This window comes from Lucilia sericata, unplaced genomic scaffold, assembly GCF_015586225.1.
Source record: "Lucilia sericata isolate MDLA Ls3-8-SP2 unplaced genomic scaffold, ASM1558622v1 Contig000408F_arrow, whole genome shotgun sequence".
NCBI lineage: Eukaryota > Metazoa > Arthropoda > Insecta > Diptera > Calliphoridae > Lucilia > Lucilia sericata.
Window position 1 is genome coordinate 272,273 of NW_023994426.1, and position 17,023 is coordinate 289,295.

The 17,023-nt window shown below is 29.7% G+C and overlaps 1 protein-coding gene across 1 annotated transcript in view; it reads right to left on the reverse strand.

Annotated features, from left to right (window-relative positions):
- The window catches only part of LOC119604601, a 211,216-nt gene extending 198,079 nt beyond the window's left edge, over positions 1-13,137 (reverse strand). The window contains exon 1 of the mRNA XM_037957327.1: positions 12,902-13,137. The gene's annotated coding sequence lies outside the window, so the exon portion shown is untranslated. The remainder of the gene's footprint in view (positions 1-12,901) is intronic.
- Between the last annotated feature and the right edge of the window lie 3,886 nt (positions 13,138-17,023).

Below are 17,023 nucleotides of genomic sequence, written 5' to 3' on the forward strand. Positions count from 1 at the left end.
CGATGTCGTAATACTTTTAAAGGGAAAGGATCCAAATTACTTATGTAGAAGAGCTGAGGAGGGTCTGAAATCGTTACTCGGCGAAGACAGAAATCTGTATTTTCACAAGAAAGACAAAAATTTTTACATATACTGAACATTGCTTCCTGGACAAGAAGATACCGGTGAAAGACAATGTTAAGTACTAAAGTGTAATCCTTGACCGGAAATTGAAATGGAGACACCACATAGAGGATAGGATCAACAAGGCAGATCGGTGCTGGGCGATATGTAGAAGAACTATGGGCATGAAATTGGGTCTTAGTCCTATTATGACAAATTGGTTTTATAAAAGTGTAATTAGACCAATTCTAGCTTATGCTTCAATAATCTGATGGACTGATTTGGACAAAAAGTGTAATCTCAAACTAATACAGGGAGTTTAGCGTACATGCTGCTTGGATATAAGTGGTGCCATGTGTACTACTTCAACTCAAGACTCAGGAAACGTTGCTAGATATTCCACCAATTGAAACATATTTAAGATATAAAGTTGCGCTTACAGCCGAACGGCTCTTTACCAGATAAAATGTCTTGGTCAAGCGAAACATTAATCCAAATACCAGTAGGAATCCGTTGTTACACGGCTCTAAATTAGGGGACAAAGTGGGGCTGGGGTTCTATATTGAAGACCCAGAAATATAGCACAGTTTACCTAATCATAACACAAGCTTCGATACAGAAGTCCCACTGCCCTTAATATATTTACCGACAGCCATAAGGCAATTAGGGCGATATCAGGTGACGAGGACATCTATACAAAATTTGACGTGCGGATTCAGACGAATGTAGAGCATGTGGAGAGGGCAGTGAAACTCTGTAACACTTTTTTGCCACTGTCAGGCATTGGTCGAAGTTAGATAAAAGTATTTTGGAAGTAACATTCCTGACTAACACTGATTGGAAGATTCTTACGAATTAGTTTCTGAAGATTGAAAAATATACATTCAGTGAACAACTTTTTTTATGAAAAGCAGTGCACAACAGGCCTGATAGTGGCCTAGGTGTATTTCTTCGGATTTGATGTAGTACACATTATCCTATCAACCTAGCCTAACCTAGACCTTTTTAAAAATATGTTTCAATACATGAGTAAACAAAAAATTTTAATTTGTAAACTAGTTTTATTCAAATGTATTAAAATGGTAAACCATAAAAAGTTTTGAATAATAATATAGGAAAATGATAGTTTCGAACCAAATGTTCGTTCGATATTAGGAAGACTATGTAAGTGATGAAAAAGAACCGAAATATAAACATGGCTTGAACGATATTCCGGTATAATTTTATGATTGTGATTATATAACATTCGCGTATTGATAAATGTCTTTAAAATTTGTATTTGAAATTACACAGGGCAAAACATTTTTAGACCTGAGAGCAAGTCATACTATTCTGGGTTTCTAATGCCAGATTTGAATTTTGGGTAACAATCCTTCCTTTCGACTTCTTAAATTTGTTGCTATCCTATGTTATTAAAACACCTGTATAAATAAAACTTTTTATACAGAATATTTCGTATGTTCCTCGAGAATTCTGACTAAAAGCAGAATAAGGAGAAAACATAGTATATCCGGAAAATTCGATAAAATCACTCTGAAATATCAGTTAAAAAAATAAAAAGGAAATACATAACGGAAATACATAAACTACTCATAGACTGGAATCAGCTGTTTTTAGCAATATGGCGGAGGCAACAAAAAAATTTACGAAAAATCAACAAAAGAAAATGTATAAGTGCTGGTCTACACAAGGAAACTTTAATTGAGAAACTATTTCTTAATTCTCTTTTAAAGTTTTTTTTTACACATAGAAAATTTTGTTTCAGAAACTACTTGTTAATTGCATTGATTTGCTTTTGTACGAATGAGAAGAATAAGTGCTGGACCACACTAGCAAACTTTAGTTGAGAAACAAAACAAGTTTCCGAGTACGAGAAACTCCGTACCGCGAGGGAAATGAATTATATATTTTTCTCTCTCACTCAAAATCAAAAGTTTCCCAAAAAGTTTTCTAGTGTAGACGGGCACTAACAAAACAAGTTTCCGTACCGCGAGAGAGATGAATGATATTTCTTTCACTTTCTCTCACACACAAAATCAAAAGTTTTTAAAAAAAAAGTAGACCTGCACTAATGAATCACGGCAGATTTTAAAAAGGGACAAATATCCATCTCTTTTCACTTTTTAGTTGATTTTTTTCAAATGTAAAAAACAAATTGCATTGCAGGCAAACTTATTTATAACCATTTCTGGCTTTTTATGAACTTATTTTAATTATCGGAATTTTGATAACTATTTTGATAAAACGTATTACTATCTAGTCCCATGAATAAAATTTCATTCAATGAATGAAAATATTCAGCTATATTTAAAAATATAAATTTATTTTTTTACCTGTCTTATAATGAAATTCGTTTATATTGGAAAGATTTTACCAATACACTTTTAATTAGAATTTAAGCAAATACTTAATAAAATCATTTTTTTTTGCAATTCTTCTTCACATACAATTTCTTCCATGTTTAAAGAAGCGTTATAGGCTTCTGTCAAAAAAGTTGAAATAGTGTATTTTTATTTAACAAGTTACACACTGTAGTTTGTAACGGGTCTGCCGCGAAAAGTTCAGCAACTTTCAACTTTTGACGCGTCGGCAGCTGATCAGAGTTGTATTTTGTTTTGTGTAGAATAAAAATATGTATACTAATATGAAATATATTTCAAAACAATGAAAGAAAAATATTAAAAATTTAAACAAAAACTTGAAATTTTGGGTTTTAAACAGTAATAGTGTTAAAAAACATTCAGAGAAAGATCAAAATGACGCGTGGTGTGTAACTTGCTTATAAAGCGCAAAAAGTTTGAAGAGCGTAAAACGCGGAATGGTGGAATTCAAAAAAATATAAAGAAATGTTAACAAAACCTACGGCTCGAATTTCCTTTTTTGAGAGCTGTCAATGGTTTCTTATCTGGTTATCTGTGCGGAAATACTTAGTTCTCCAGATCGGTAAATAAGTATAAATGGGTTCTGGCGATCAGATAAATAATTAAAATCTCCATTAAAATACTGGTCATAAAATTGGATTGAAATTTTTATTGTAACTCACTCGGCAAAATAGCACAGTAAAAAGTAACGGGTAAAAAAAGTTAATTTTTACTTGTCACTTAAAATAATATGATTTTTTAGGTCATTAACTTTAAAAAACGAAGTGAAAAATTGTTATTTAAAAGCGGATGTCTATTTTAAACCTATTTTTTTATGTTATTAAAAATACTAGAATATTTCCTAATTTAAAGTTTAAATTTTAAACTTTTAAATAATTAATCCCAAATTGATTACAATACAATTAAAGATGATTAACCTGTTATGTAAAAACACGGGATTGAAATCTAAGTCGGCATCAACTTTTAAAAAGCTGGATAATCCCACTTTTGGCGGGATGTCTGGTCACGTTATACATAACACATCATGTTATTATTTAAAATTTTAATATAACTAAGTAGTCCATTATTTTTTGCAAAAAATTTGTTTTTCATGAACATGAACTTTTTTATGTTTATTTTTCACAAAAAATTAAGTTTTACATAATTTCAGGCACTTAAATTTTGCAATTAATTTGACGGATTTTTTTGTTTGAAACAAACATTATTCAATTCAGGATATATTTTCTTCACAAATTTGAATATCTTTATTTTTTTTTAATAAAATACACAAATTAAAAAAAAAATTCCTGAAATGAATTCGCCGTACTTACTGTTTGACATCTACGTGAACCAAATGCAAAAGCAAAATACTGTCACCACCTTATGTGAATTCGCCTTGGTTTGAGACATCTAATTTGATGTCGCTAAGGATCAAGGCGAATTCAAATTAGGTGGAGGCAGTTCGACAACAACAAATTTTTCCATGTAATTTGTTTTTGCATTTGGTACGCATCAAGATATATTAATTACTAGCTATACCCACTGTGCTTTGCTACCCTAAAAGGAATAAGTATAAATAAAAATACCACTTAACGATTTTGAAGATTTTAACCACAATAGTTTTCCAGATTTATAATACGTTATAAAATAATACGTTATATAGAAATTTTGTAATATGTTGTGCCAAGCCACCCATTGAAAGTCCGCCCGTTATGCTCTAAATGTTCACATGAATTTCAAAGTTCTTCATGTAAAATTTGAAGATTCTAGCTCTAATAGTTTCTCAGATATACAAATTTTTCTATTTGATTCATATGGGGGCTTCAAGCACCCCCAGATGAAAGTCCGCTATTTTTTTTCTTCAAAATGTTCAGATGAATATTTAAGTTCTTCGTGTAAAATTTGAAGAATTTAGTTCCATTGGTTTTCCAGATAAAGGAATTTTTGTCTTTAATTAATATGGGTGGTGCCGCTCCCCCAATTTATTACGCAAAATGTTTAGATGGATGTTAAAGTTATTCGTGCAAAATTCGAAGATTCTAACTGTAATAGTTTCCAAGATAAACGAATTTTTGTATTTAATTTATATGGGAGGTGCCACGCCCCCTAATGCCTACTTTTTGTCCTAAATAATTATATTGACACAAAAGTTGCTCCAACAAAATTTTAGGACTCTAACTGTTATATTATCTCAAATATACGTATTTAATATTTTCTTAATATGGGCGTGGCTTCCACTTGGAATTTCAAAATAAAAAGTAGCCTATTACCTATTCCAGACATACAGGAATACGCTGTGAAAATTTGAATAAAATCGGTTCAGCCGTTTAGTAGTCTATAACGTTCAAACATACAAATATATAAACATACTAGCTATACCCAGTGTCCTTGCTAACCTAAAACGAATATGTATAAATAAAAATCCCACTTAACGATTTTGAGGTTTCTAACTACAATAGTTTTCCAGATTTATGCAAAGTGTAAATATAAAATATTTTAGCCCATTTACACTATAACGAAATCTAGTAGTTATGAGATTTCGAGCCAAATCTAGTTGATTTCAACTAGATTTCCCATACAAAACAAAATCTAATAGTTTTTAGTGATGCAACTCTGATTTTTCCTAAATAATACTAAAAAATAGAATACTACAAACAAACCAAACAAACAAAACAATTAAAATGTCGACAAAATTTTTACAAATTGAAAAACATGAATGAAAAGTTAATCTAAAATAAAAGGTAATGTTATATTTAAATATCGATTTTTTATAAATAAAATTTTAATAAATATCCCATTTTTCCTTCTTATTATTTTTCGAGATATTTTAGAAAACATTTAATAGAAAAAATTTTGTTACAGTAAGTTGGTACATGCGTACCAATTATGTCATTATTTATATAAGAAAAATATTTGTTTACAAAATGCTTGATATTTTAAGATTGTTTTACATAAATAATCAAAATACTAACAAAGTTTCTCTCTGTTTTAAAGGAAATTTTTAAATATAAAAATGTAAACAAAAACAAATTCTAACATCAGTGCGAACCAGTCAAGTGAAGAAAAAAATCAGTAGGTTGAATAACACCACCTTATGTGAATTCGCCTTGCCAATGTGCTTAAAGAATTTAAGTGTTGCCGATTGTTTATTTCAGCACATCCACAACAATTCAAGGTGATCGATTGACTTTTTTCTGATAAAATTATTTTTGTAGAATAATATAATAATATATATTTATTTGTATATTTTTGACGATATGACTAAGGGATAGGCTTGCCAGATTTGAAATCAACAAAAAACGTACATCGTAGTTAAAAAAGCAGTACAATTGAGTAGAAAAAAGTACAATTGTTTATTTAAAAAAAAAAATTCAATTAAATTGTTCTAAAAACGCTATATTGATATAGGTTGTTATGATTTTTCACAACAAACTCAATTGAAAACTAATTTATGAGAAATAAATTTATAATTAATCCAATTACAAGTCATTTTTTAATATTCGTGTGTTATTAATTTATATTTTTTTCTTTAAAAAATGTCGAATTCACCAAATTTTTGTTTTGTTTGGTTTGTTTACATTTTCAAATATCAACAATTTGTTGTGAACATTCATATGTTTGATATCTTTTACTGGAGAAAAAATATCCAGTAAAAAATTCTCTATCAACGAACTGTCATATTTATCATTCTCATACTCTCTCGTTGCAAATTTTGTAAAGTACGCGAACGGAATATAGTAACAAATTGTTACAAATTACCGAGAACTCGAACTGATATATTGTTGATAGAAAAACGTTATAAAAACCCATACAATTTTATTCTGATATTCAAATTTGCCATTTAGCTCTTTTTTATTTAAAACATATCAATTATTACAAGTCAATAACTTTCTTCCAACTTCCTCAGATACTTCATTCACGAAAAATTAGAATGGCAGGATCGTTTTTCTTTAAATCGTTCCACAGCGGTGATGGATAAAGTCATCGAATGGTACATTACAGACCATTTTAACATTCAAACATGTCCTTCAGATTTCAAATTTTTTTATTTCGAAAATTCATTAAAAACTTTCATTACATTGATGTCTAAATCAAATGATAATAACTTTAAAGTATTTTTAATAAATGTATTATTTAATACATGACAAAGGCATCCAAACCTCATATCAAATGGATGAGAATTATCTATTAAGTCCTTAAATAGCGATTCTATAAGTAGAATAATTGTCTATGGTCATATTTATACCTATAAAATTATGGTAAAATACAAAAAAAGTACAAAAAGAAGTACAAATACTAAAAAGAAGTACATTTGCGTACTTCTTTAGGGGTTATGCAGTTAAAAGTACAATTACTAAAAAAAAGTACGCGTACTGCTGAAAACAGTACGTCTGGTAAGCCTACTAAGGGACGATAAGTCGTTTTTATGGTGTGTTGGATATGGATCCAATCATGATTTAAAAAATAGAAGGTTGTTTCAATTTTATTTGTTTGACAAGAATGGAGATTTTTGAACTTTATTTTATTTATAAATATTCAAAGGGAGCGTTGCCACATCTAGAAAAAGACTTTGAGGAGTTTTTAAACAAAAATGTGTAGTTTATTAATAAACAATTTTAATGGGATTTATGAGATTTAGCAAATTTACAAATTATGTATTTTTGCACAAGAATCAAGTTGCTAAATTTAAAAATCGTTCATGAACTATTTTTTGTACTAACAAGATGAACAGTAATTTAGTGTTTCTTTTCCTATTATCCTTTTTTATTATTTTAAGTTAACAGAATGTGTGTTAAATTCGAATTCTAAGCTAAGTATAAACGGTTGTCAGATCTTACAACGTTGGCAGTAAAATGTCTAACAACCGTGTCTACTTACATAATGTCAGTAATGCTTTTTCTGACAACGGTCATATAATGGACCAATCACTTTCACTATCATAATTAAACTGATGGACGGACATGTCTAGATCGTCATTGGACTCATATACATATGTATACAATTTAGGTTCTATAACCACTATTTCGATGTACTACCAAAGGATTGATTGATATTTTATCTTTTTTGATGATGGTCATCATAGGACTCATATACATATGTATACAATTTAGGTTCTACAACCACTATTTCGATGTATTACCAAAGGATTGATTGATACTTTCTTTTTTGATGATGGGTTTATTAAACTTAACAAGCGTAAATGGCATTAATATGGTAGCATTACTTTAAACATGAACTTCAAATCGCCTTTATTGTCAGATGGTTAATCAGGCTGACAGAAATAGAAATTGAAACTACCTTCTAATATTTTTTATACCATGGATCCAATGGTGTCTGGTGGGGAAGTTGCGGTGGCTACACAGGCAACAACGACTGAAAATGGCTGCCTTGTATGCGGTAGCAGTATGTGCGAAAACGGCAGCATTTGCACGATGAAAAGGAAGAGATATGATTTGGATTTACTAACAGGTGTTGATAATTCCAGGATAGGTTATGGTGGCAGTGCTAATAACTCTCAAAACTATTTCCGAATACTTGCTGATTTGTATATACCTAATGTTGGCAAGAGTAGCACCCGGCCGGAGGCCAAGACAAGCAAATTATTTTGCCCACCAATAATTATGTAAGACGTGAATGTAAAGGTTCTTGTAGACCAACTTGAGGCGAGAAAACCGAAAATTAACTTCAAGATAAAGAATATTAATACATAGACGTAAAAGTAAACTGTTTATTGCAGATATTAATATGTATAACGAGATGATGGCCTTGCTAAAGGAAAAGAAGATAAATTCGTACACCAAAAGAACTTCGTCAAATGTCTTTAGTCATTCGTGGTCTGCACTTCAAGACTGAGGCGAAGGGTGTTAAAGTTTCTTGGACAATGAAATACCTAATACTATAGATAACGTCCTAATTATTCTAAGAGAAACAATAGCGACACTGGCTTATATCTGGTCACCCTTCAGCAGGGTAAGGGACTTAAGGATATAACACACATCAAATACATTTTTAATGAACGTGAGATTCAATGCCGCAAATGCCGGCTTTGGGGTCACATGGCGAAAAAATGCAATCGTGAATTTAAATGTGTAAAATGTGTGGAACAACATGAACCTGGTGAATGTGGTAAGAAGAATGAAGAACCAATTTGTATTAACTGCGGTTGGAATTATGATAAATAACACCATTTCTTATAGCAGAATTAGAATTAACGAAATTAATTTTAATAATGTTTTCTTGAAAATCGGGGTGAATATTGAAAACACCCGTAAGGAAATCTTAATTGGGTCGCTTTACATTCCATGTAATTCAAACGAAGCCACCATCAGCAACGGTCTTTCGAGAGCCTCGACAGCTTTTAACGGTGTAGTAGTTGGTGGAAATCTTAATTCTAAACATTGTTCTTAGGGGGACCGTAATCATAACGGCAATACAAATTGGATGAATTTTCGTCGTGACATGGAAGTGCAAACATCTGTTCTAATGCCACCTAACAACAGGAATCTTCCAAATGAAGAAATAGATCAATTAATATCTGATTTTATGCAATTCTGTAGCTAACATGCACTCACAAAAATTTTATATTGGAAATAAAAAAATCATCATTTCGGACAAAATTAAGAACTTTTATAGTATTAAACAATTTTAGCAAAAACAACTTAAACAGATTTATCATAGAGTTGGTAATAGGCTGGGCCTAATGCTTTCAAGGAAATTTACCGAACAAATGGCAATAAGAAATTTTCATTTTGTGATAAGATGATGTTTGGGGATACGCCTACATTTGACGACAATGAGAAATGTGAGATTTTCCGAAACTATTATTCTGAAATTTATGCCGAAAAACGGCCCCAGAGAGGTGTAACTGGTATTGACGACCGCAATTCGTCTTTTATGTATAACATTCCTTCATCCATATACTCCTTCGACGACACACTTAACTCCTTGGAAAATGAAGATTCTTTTCATTTTGTTAAAGCAGCCACAGTGAAAAATATCATGCAAACTATAAACAGTAAAAAGTCTTCCGGTATAGATGACATTTCCAACTTCCTCCTAAGGAGATTACCTGATGTAACAATAGAATTTCTTACAATACTTTTTAATAATTGTATCAACAATGGCTACTTTCCATCTTGCTGGAAAAATGTGGGTAAAATTCTGGAACATATATTAAAGCAGAAGCTGGAAAATGTATTGGTAATTGATCCGATATCCTGTTTTCAATTTGGCTTCAGGCGGTCATATTCAACAGCGCATGCACTATTAAAATTTCATAGTAACGTGACAAATAATTTAAGACAACAACAATGTACTGTAGCCGTGTCACTAGATATTCAGAAGGCGTTCGATACTACGTGGCACAAAGGAATCCTGTATAAATTAATCAACCTGGAGATCGATCCGTATTTAGTGAAATTATTCTCAAGTTACTTTTCTGATCGGCAATTCTGCGTACAAATTAATTCGAAGAGTTCTGAATTTGGTCAAGTAAAAAGCGGAGTGCCACATGACAGCGTATTGGCTCCATTTTTTTAAATATATATTAAAATGACTTCCCTCATGAAACACATGATTCAATGGCAATATTATATGCAGATAATTGTTTGATTTTCAGTCAAGACGTATCAGCACAGGCAGCCCTAAACAAAGTCTCACACCATCTTTCTATTATTGATAATTTTTATAAAATATTGGGAATTGAAATTAATGCGCCAAAATCCGAGGCAATATGTATACGAAATGCCTCGGGAAAGTGCCCTATTTTTGTTGTACCAGGAAGCAAGTCCCTGCAACTATCCTTTGAGGGTAGTATTCGATAAACTGTTCAGATTTAATAACCATGTAAGGTGGCTCTTACTGAAATGTAAAAGAATTACGGGTATGTTTTCAGAAATTTTAAACAGCAAATATTTACCTCAAAAAACAAAACTATTGGTTTACAAAACTGTTATAAGATGAGATCCGGCTTATTATATGCATTTTAAATTTGGTTTACCATCTCACCATCAGTTGCAAAGGAACTGGAATTCTTTGAAAGGAAAATACTGCGAAGCTGTGTAAACAGACATTTTGAAACTCTCACTAAACGTTACTCGAATGAATACGTCTACGATTGGCGCCAATTGTCCCACTCTGCCAATATGCTTTTTCCCTACAGAGAGACTTTGTGAATAGATTGGAATTCCACGATAATATCCTAATGAACGGGATTTATTGTGATGATTGCAATATAGGCTAGCTGGATGCATTATATTTGTCCCCAGTGGGTATTTTACTTGGCAATTCTGGGAACACCCTTGTTCAGGACGTCTATTAGCAACCGGAATTTTATCGGAAGTCCTCCCCGAGCACCCACCGCGGTTAGGCTCATCCTATTTTATATAACTTAATATTATATAGTAATATTCATTTTTAAATGATCTCGTTGTTTGTTATGCTTAATAACTGACTGTGATTTATATTATATGTTTTTATTAAGCACACTGTTTAACAGATGTGAAAATTTATTTATAAGTGTTATCTAGTTTTATACCTTTTTTAACAGAATTATAAACGAACCTATTTTGTTTATATATACATATTTATACATTCGAAATATTAATTTTCATGCAAGTAGCATTTTCGATTACGTGATAAAGCAAAATATTAATGGCTTTAAGTGTAATATGTGATATTGACAATTTTTGTATCTAATTATTGTTATCGTGAAAGTCACAAATAAATAAATAACAAAAAAATAAACAAAAATTCAACTGATTTTGGCATAAATAACAATAAAGTGGTAACACTGAAATCATAAACCGACAGCTGTTTACCAAAAAAAAAAAAAAACTAAGATGTTATTATTTGACAACATAAACTAATGGCTTAGCGCAAAGTTCTGTTCACAATCACTGTTGATATATTTTAGTAGCTACAACTTGATTGCTAATAGAATATGTTGCTTTTAGACAATCATGTATAAAAATAAATAAATTTTGTTAATGTATAAAAAATCTATATTCTGGGGTCACAACCGAAAAATTTTTATTTTTTCCGGTTTCTAATATCACACAAATTTTCACTGTTTAGAGAGGCAAATGGAAGTTTGATGATAGCAATTAACTCTATACGAATTTATAAACACACAAAATTCACGACCAATATGGAAAGAAATAAAATTTTCGTAGATTTTCGTATTTCATATCACATCAATTTCAATATTGAAACGGATCCCAGGAGCCCGTGGTACAATATTTGGGATTCCTTTGTATTTAATGTAAGTATATATGTATTTAGTTATTATATTCATTTATGAAACTGTATGTATGTCAACATAATGTGCGTGTACATACATATATGTATACTTATGTGTGTATGTGTATTTATTTGACACGTCCGTTACTCACTGCCGAGAAATAAATATTATTAAGATTTTTAACCTGGAACCGTTTTGTTAATCACATTCACTTTGGCTTTCGACTTTTCATAGTATCAACACACATATGATACTATGTATATGTATATTAGGCTCATATTTATATCATTATACATACATACATGATCTTGATTGGATTCGATGTACATATGTTATTACATACATATGTATTTATGTTTGAATCATTTGAACTGAAAATCAAATTTTGACTATTTAATTAGCAAGACGTACTAGTATACGTTCATAACTTAGGCCTTTTTGGGTTTCAAAAAAAACAAATTCTCAAGGACGTAAGTTTCATATCTCCGTAAGTAAAACAAAAATCGCAAATTTTTCTTCAAATAATAATTTGTCAATAAGAAATAAGCTTAACTTGAGAAAATGTTGAACATATTTGGTTTATTTATCATTTTAGACGGTTTTTTTTGCTTCTCCTGAAAAATTTGTTCAATGTGACTTAGGGCTTTTTGGATTACATATGACGATATATTTTGTACAATGATGAGAATGGTGATGAGATGATGATGGTCTCTATTAGTTTGTTTAGAGTAATATAAACATTAATAATTATACGTACGCACATACATACAACTATATATACATTTTTACATTTATATTATAATCAATATATGTGTGAAGTGAAGTTCCTCCAATGATTGGGTGGGACAATGACACGAATGCAAGTATTATTCCTCGTTTAAAATGTTAAAAGTTCCAGTATAAATATTCTTGCTATTAGAAACCAAAATCACTTATTGTTTTTAATTAATTTATTAAAAAAAATTTCAACTATTAGTAAATAGTTTTTAACACAGAAAAAAATTAAAACATTTTTATCCTTCGGTCTTACATACATATATGTATATATGAATGTATGTGATTAATGTATTTGTATATACCACAACGCACACACATGTATAGTATGTGTATGTATATTTCTATTTATGTGAAGGATTTCTTTGTCATAATTGCAAATTTTTCTATTCAACAATTTTATTTTACTTTAAAATCGTAGTACCTTTATTGAGTTTTATTTTAATCCATTAATTTTATAAACTATTTTTCGGTTTTCGATACAATGAACATATCGTCTATATTTTTTTATTTTAATTTTATAAAATTTTGAACAACTTTGTTCTGTGGTATTTTTATACTTTTATCTATACAATGTTGTTGGACTTTCACGTTACGAACTTAGTCTATCTATATGTATGTATATCCAGTGACTTCCACCACCACTACCACCAACTCCACCGTAACAAACGATTTGACGAAAACGAAACGAATGTATTTGTTTTCTTTTTTATTTCATTTTAGTACAAAGAGTTGTCAAAATATATACTCACATCGCCTTCACCCACTTTTGATTAATACTCGTAATAACAACATAAGGACAAACAAAGAGAAGAGAGCCCGACAAAACATTAATTTCTATATGGTTAACACACGTTTCCATTTAATTTAAATCGCAAATAGAACTCAGCTTTATTCGCTCAGCAACCAAAAATGAATACATTTACTTCCCACAGATACAAGTACATTTACTACACAGATGTAAATATAAAAATGTTTACACTTACACATTATTAAAAGGCTTGCTAGATGTTCCTGATTAATATCCTCTCTTTGCGAATGCGCTTTTTGTTGACTATTTCCTGTCATTTGCTGAATGTTCTAAAATTAAATGTCAAAAATACAAATTTCTATTAGAGGTGCCCTAAAAATATAGTTTTGGTTGGAATAAGTTTATTTACACTTTCAGTCCATAATTTAGTAAATAACAATATACCGGATCCCATGCAACACTTATTGTAAGAATAACTCTCAAACAATGTGTATACTTAATACCATAGTATAAGTAATAGAAGGTAGTCCCAATTTCTCCTTATATCAACATGATTAACCATCTGACAATAAAGGAGATGTGAAGTTTATGTTTAAAATAAAGCTACCATATTAATAGTAATTAATCCCACTATTTTACAAATATGTCAACAGACCCTTAATTCTTTGCCAGAAGTTTTAAGACACTTTAATGGAAAAAATAAAATTTTAAATTAGAATTTCAGTTTCTTTCTCATCAATTTTGTAAAAAATGTCTGTTACCAAGGCATTTTACGAAAGTATTGATATGAATGCAGCCAATTGTGTGTAGAAAAAACAGGCTGTTTTTTGACCCATAGAGCTGAAAATGTGTGTCTGGTCTACTATCCAATAGTACTAACCTTGGTGCAAATTTCATCCAAATTAATTTTTTTAAGATGGGTCACTTGACACGAAATTGCCCATTTGTTGCTTTCAAATGAAGCGTTACCTACGATATTAAATACCTTACTCTAGACTGAAAATGCACAACCTTAAAAAGTACAAATTATTTCGAATCTTGGTGCATCTGTTGTAATCATGATAGAGGCTAATGGGAGGAGCTCTGCTAATGCATCAATATCGTTGAAATATTTAATATAAAATATATGTCCTCCCGGAAAACTGTTTAAAAATTTATAAATTTGTTGTTGTAACATTGAAAATTATACAGTAATCTAGTTTTCGGATTCTGCATCAATGTCTAGGCCTAAAAATTGTTCTACATCAACTGGATGAAATCCATAAATAAAGCGTAAAATTTCAGTATCCAGAAGTAATACTGTAAAGTGTAGCCGAAATTGGGGGTCAAAAAAGATCCTATTGAGAAACTTATAAATATCGCTATGTAATTATACATAAACAAGTTTTTAATAAAAAATAATCGTTAAAATTTGCTCTAATACATAATTTGTAAATTTTCATATACACTACACATGTTTGCTTAAAAATTTCTCGAAGTATTTTACACTTTTTTTAGTAGTGGCAACGTTTTACCTGAATATTTATATGCCATTTACACCAACCAAAAACTAGTAGTTTTTGGCAAAGAATATAAAGAAATTGGAGCTTGTCAGTTGGTACGTAAAGGAGTTGTCATTCGGTACCTAACTCTAAGTATGTATTGGTAGAATTTTTGTATTAGTATTGGAGCACCAACCACTTTCACCACACTTTCCAAACATACATACTTGCATAAAATCGTACATAAAAATTTTAGGAAAAATAAATAACATTTAAATTTCTACATTCGCAGATTTTTTAATTTATTTTGCCCACATCTAATCAATAAACATTTAATATATATTTTTTTCGGACTTAAAATCTCTTTTTTTGCAAAAAAATAAGTTTATTTTAAATAATTTTTTCATTTTCAATACCAAAATATACAACTTTGTTTTGTCAATTTTAATTTCAACACACATAAATTAATTGTCAAAAAAATTAAAAAAATATTTTTTTAGTTAGTGAAAAATAAAAATATTTCGGATTGTTAAATGCGATAAAATTGTGTAAAAAATTAAAAAATAGTTATGTGTTTGTAAAAAAAAGTCGTTCAAGTCCTATTATCCCGGTATTTTCGCGAAAAAGTTTTGAAGTATTGTGAGAGAATTGAGTTCTCACAAGTGTGTTGAATTTACACAGAACTCGTCTGTGAAGAGAAGGAAATGTTATTGTTGTAAAACAATGTCATAGTCCAACTTCTTATTATTCTTTGGTTTTTGGCTTTATTTGGTCTTTGTTTGAAAAACTACTAAAATTTCTTTGGTTTTTTCATACAAATTAAAAACTACTTTCAACTAGTTTTTGATAAAAACCCAAACAAAACCCAATAAAAATAACAAAAATTCAAACTTGCAGCTCTGGCTGAGCTTTAAAAAAGCTTTTTTAAAAGAAAATGTCAAAAAGAAAAATTTCAAGTTTAAAATTTACATTAAATTTTATTGAAAAATTTAGTAATTTTATGTTAAATTAATTAAAAAACGTTATTAATATAATTTCTAAAATAAACAAGTAAGAAATTATTGTCGAGCGAGGCCGACCATATAATACCCTACACCTGTTACAAAAATAAAATGTGATTTAGTTTTCATAATAAAGCATTTAATTGTACCCTGTCTCAGATTTGCAACAATTGTTATTGGATTCCGTTCGCGTACTTTTGAAAACTTGCAACGAGAGAGCAAGAGAGCGATAAAAATGACAGTTCGTTGATAGAGAATTTTTTGATTTTACTGGAAATTTTTTCCCCAGTAAAAAATATCCAACATATATTCACAACATATGTTTGATTTTTGAATATGTAAACAAACCAAAGAAATCGAAAATTTGGTAAATTTTACATTTTTTGAAAGAAATATATAAATTAATAACACACGAATATTAAAAAATTATTTGTAATTAGATTTATTTTAATTTTATTTATCATAAATTAGTTTTTAAAAGAGTTTATTTGTTGTGAAAAATCATAACAAATATTGTTTTTAAAACAATTTAGTTTGTCTTTCTCTTAGCGATTTTGTGTAAATTTTTATTTTAATAATATGTTAGTATCATGAAGTTTTAAAACAATAATATATTTTTAATGATACTACATGTTTTGTTAACTTTAAATATCCATTTATTTATAGGAAAAAAATCAAAGTTTCAATTATTTGTTTTTTAGTGTTATGTTAGCGATTTAGATTTCAGCAAAATCTTTGTTTATAAACAAAAACTTGCAAATTTTTTTAAAAAATTGGCTTTCGCGTACTTTTTTAGATATTTTTTTGATTGAGAATAAATTAAAAATTACTCTCTATCATTAAGTTACTGGATATTTCTTACAGGAAAGTACGCGAAAAGACCTATTATTGCGAGCGATAGTCAATTTCTTTACGAACATCTTACGTACTTATGATTTTTAAAATTTAAAATTTCAAAAATGGCGCTTTTCACATCTTTTGCTCTTAAAAACTAAGTTAACGAAGTGATCGGGGAAAACTAAAAATATATTCTTACTCCATGGACTATAACAAAACGGAATTGGTATATGAGAACCCCTGCATTTTTTTGGTATATCACTGTGAAATTATTTACACAAACCAAAATTAACATTTTCTCAGTATTTTTTTTTAGGTCCAGCTTTTTTTGTTTTGTCCAGCTTTTTAAAATCCAATGTCCAGCTTTTTGCGAATCAGAATCTGGCAACCCTATCTCAGATATACTTAAGCCATTTATTGTTGAATAAAATTGTGGACGTTTAAGTGAAATTTTGAAGGGGGCTTTGTATAGGGGC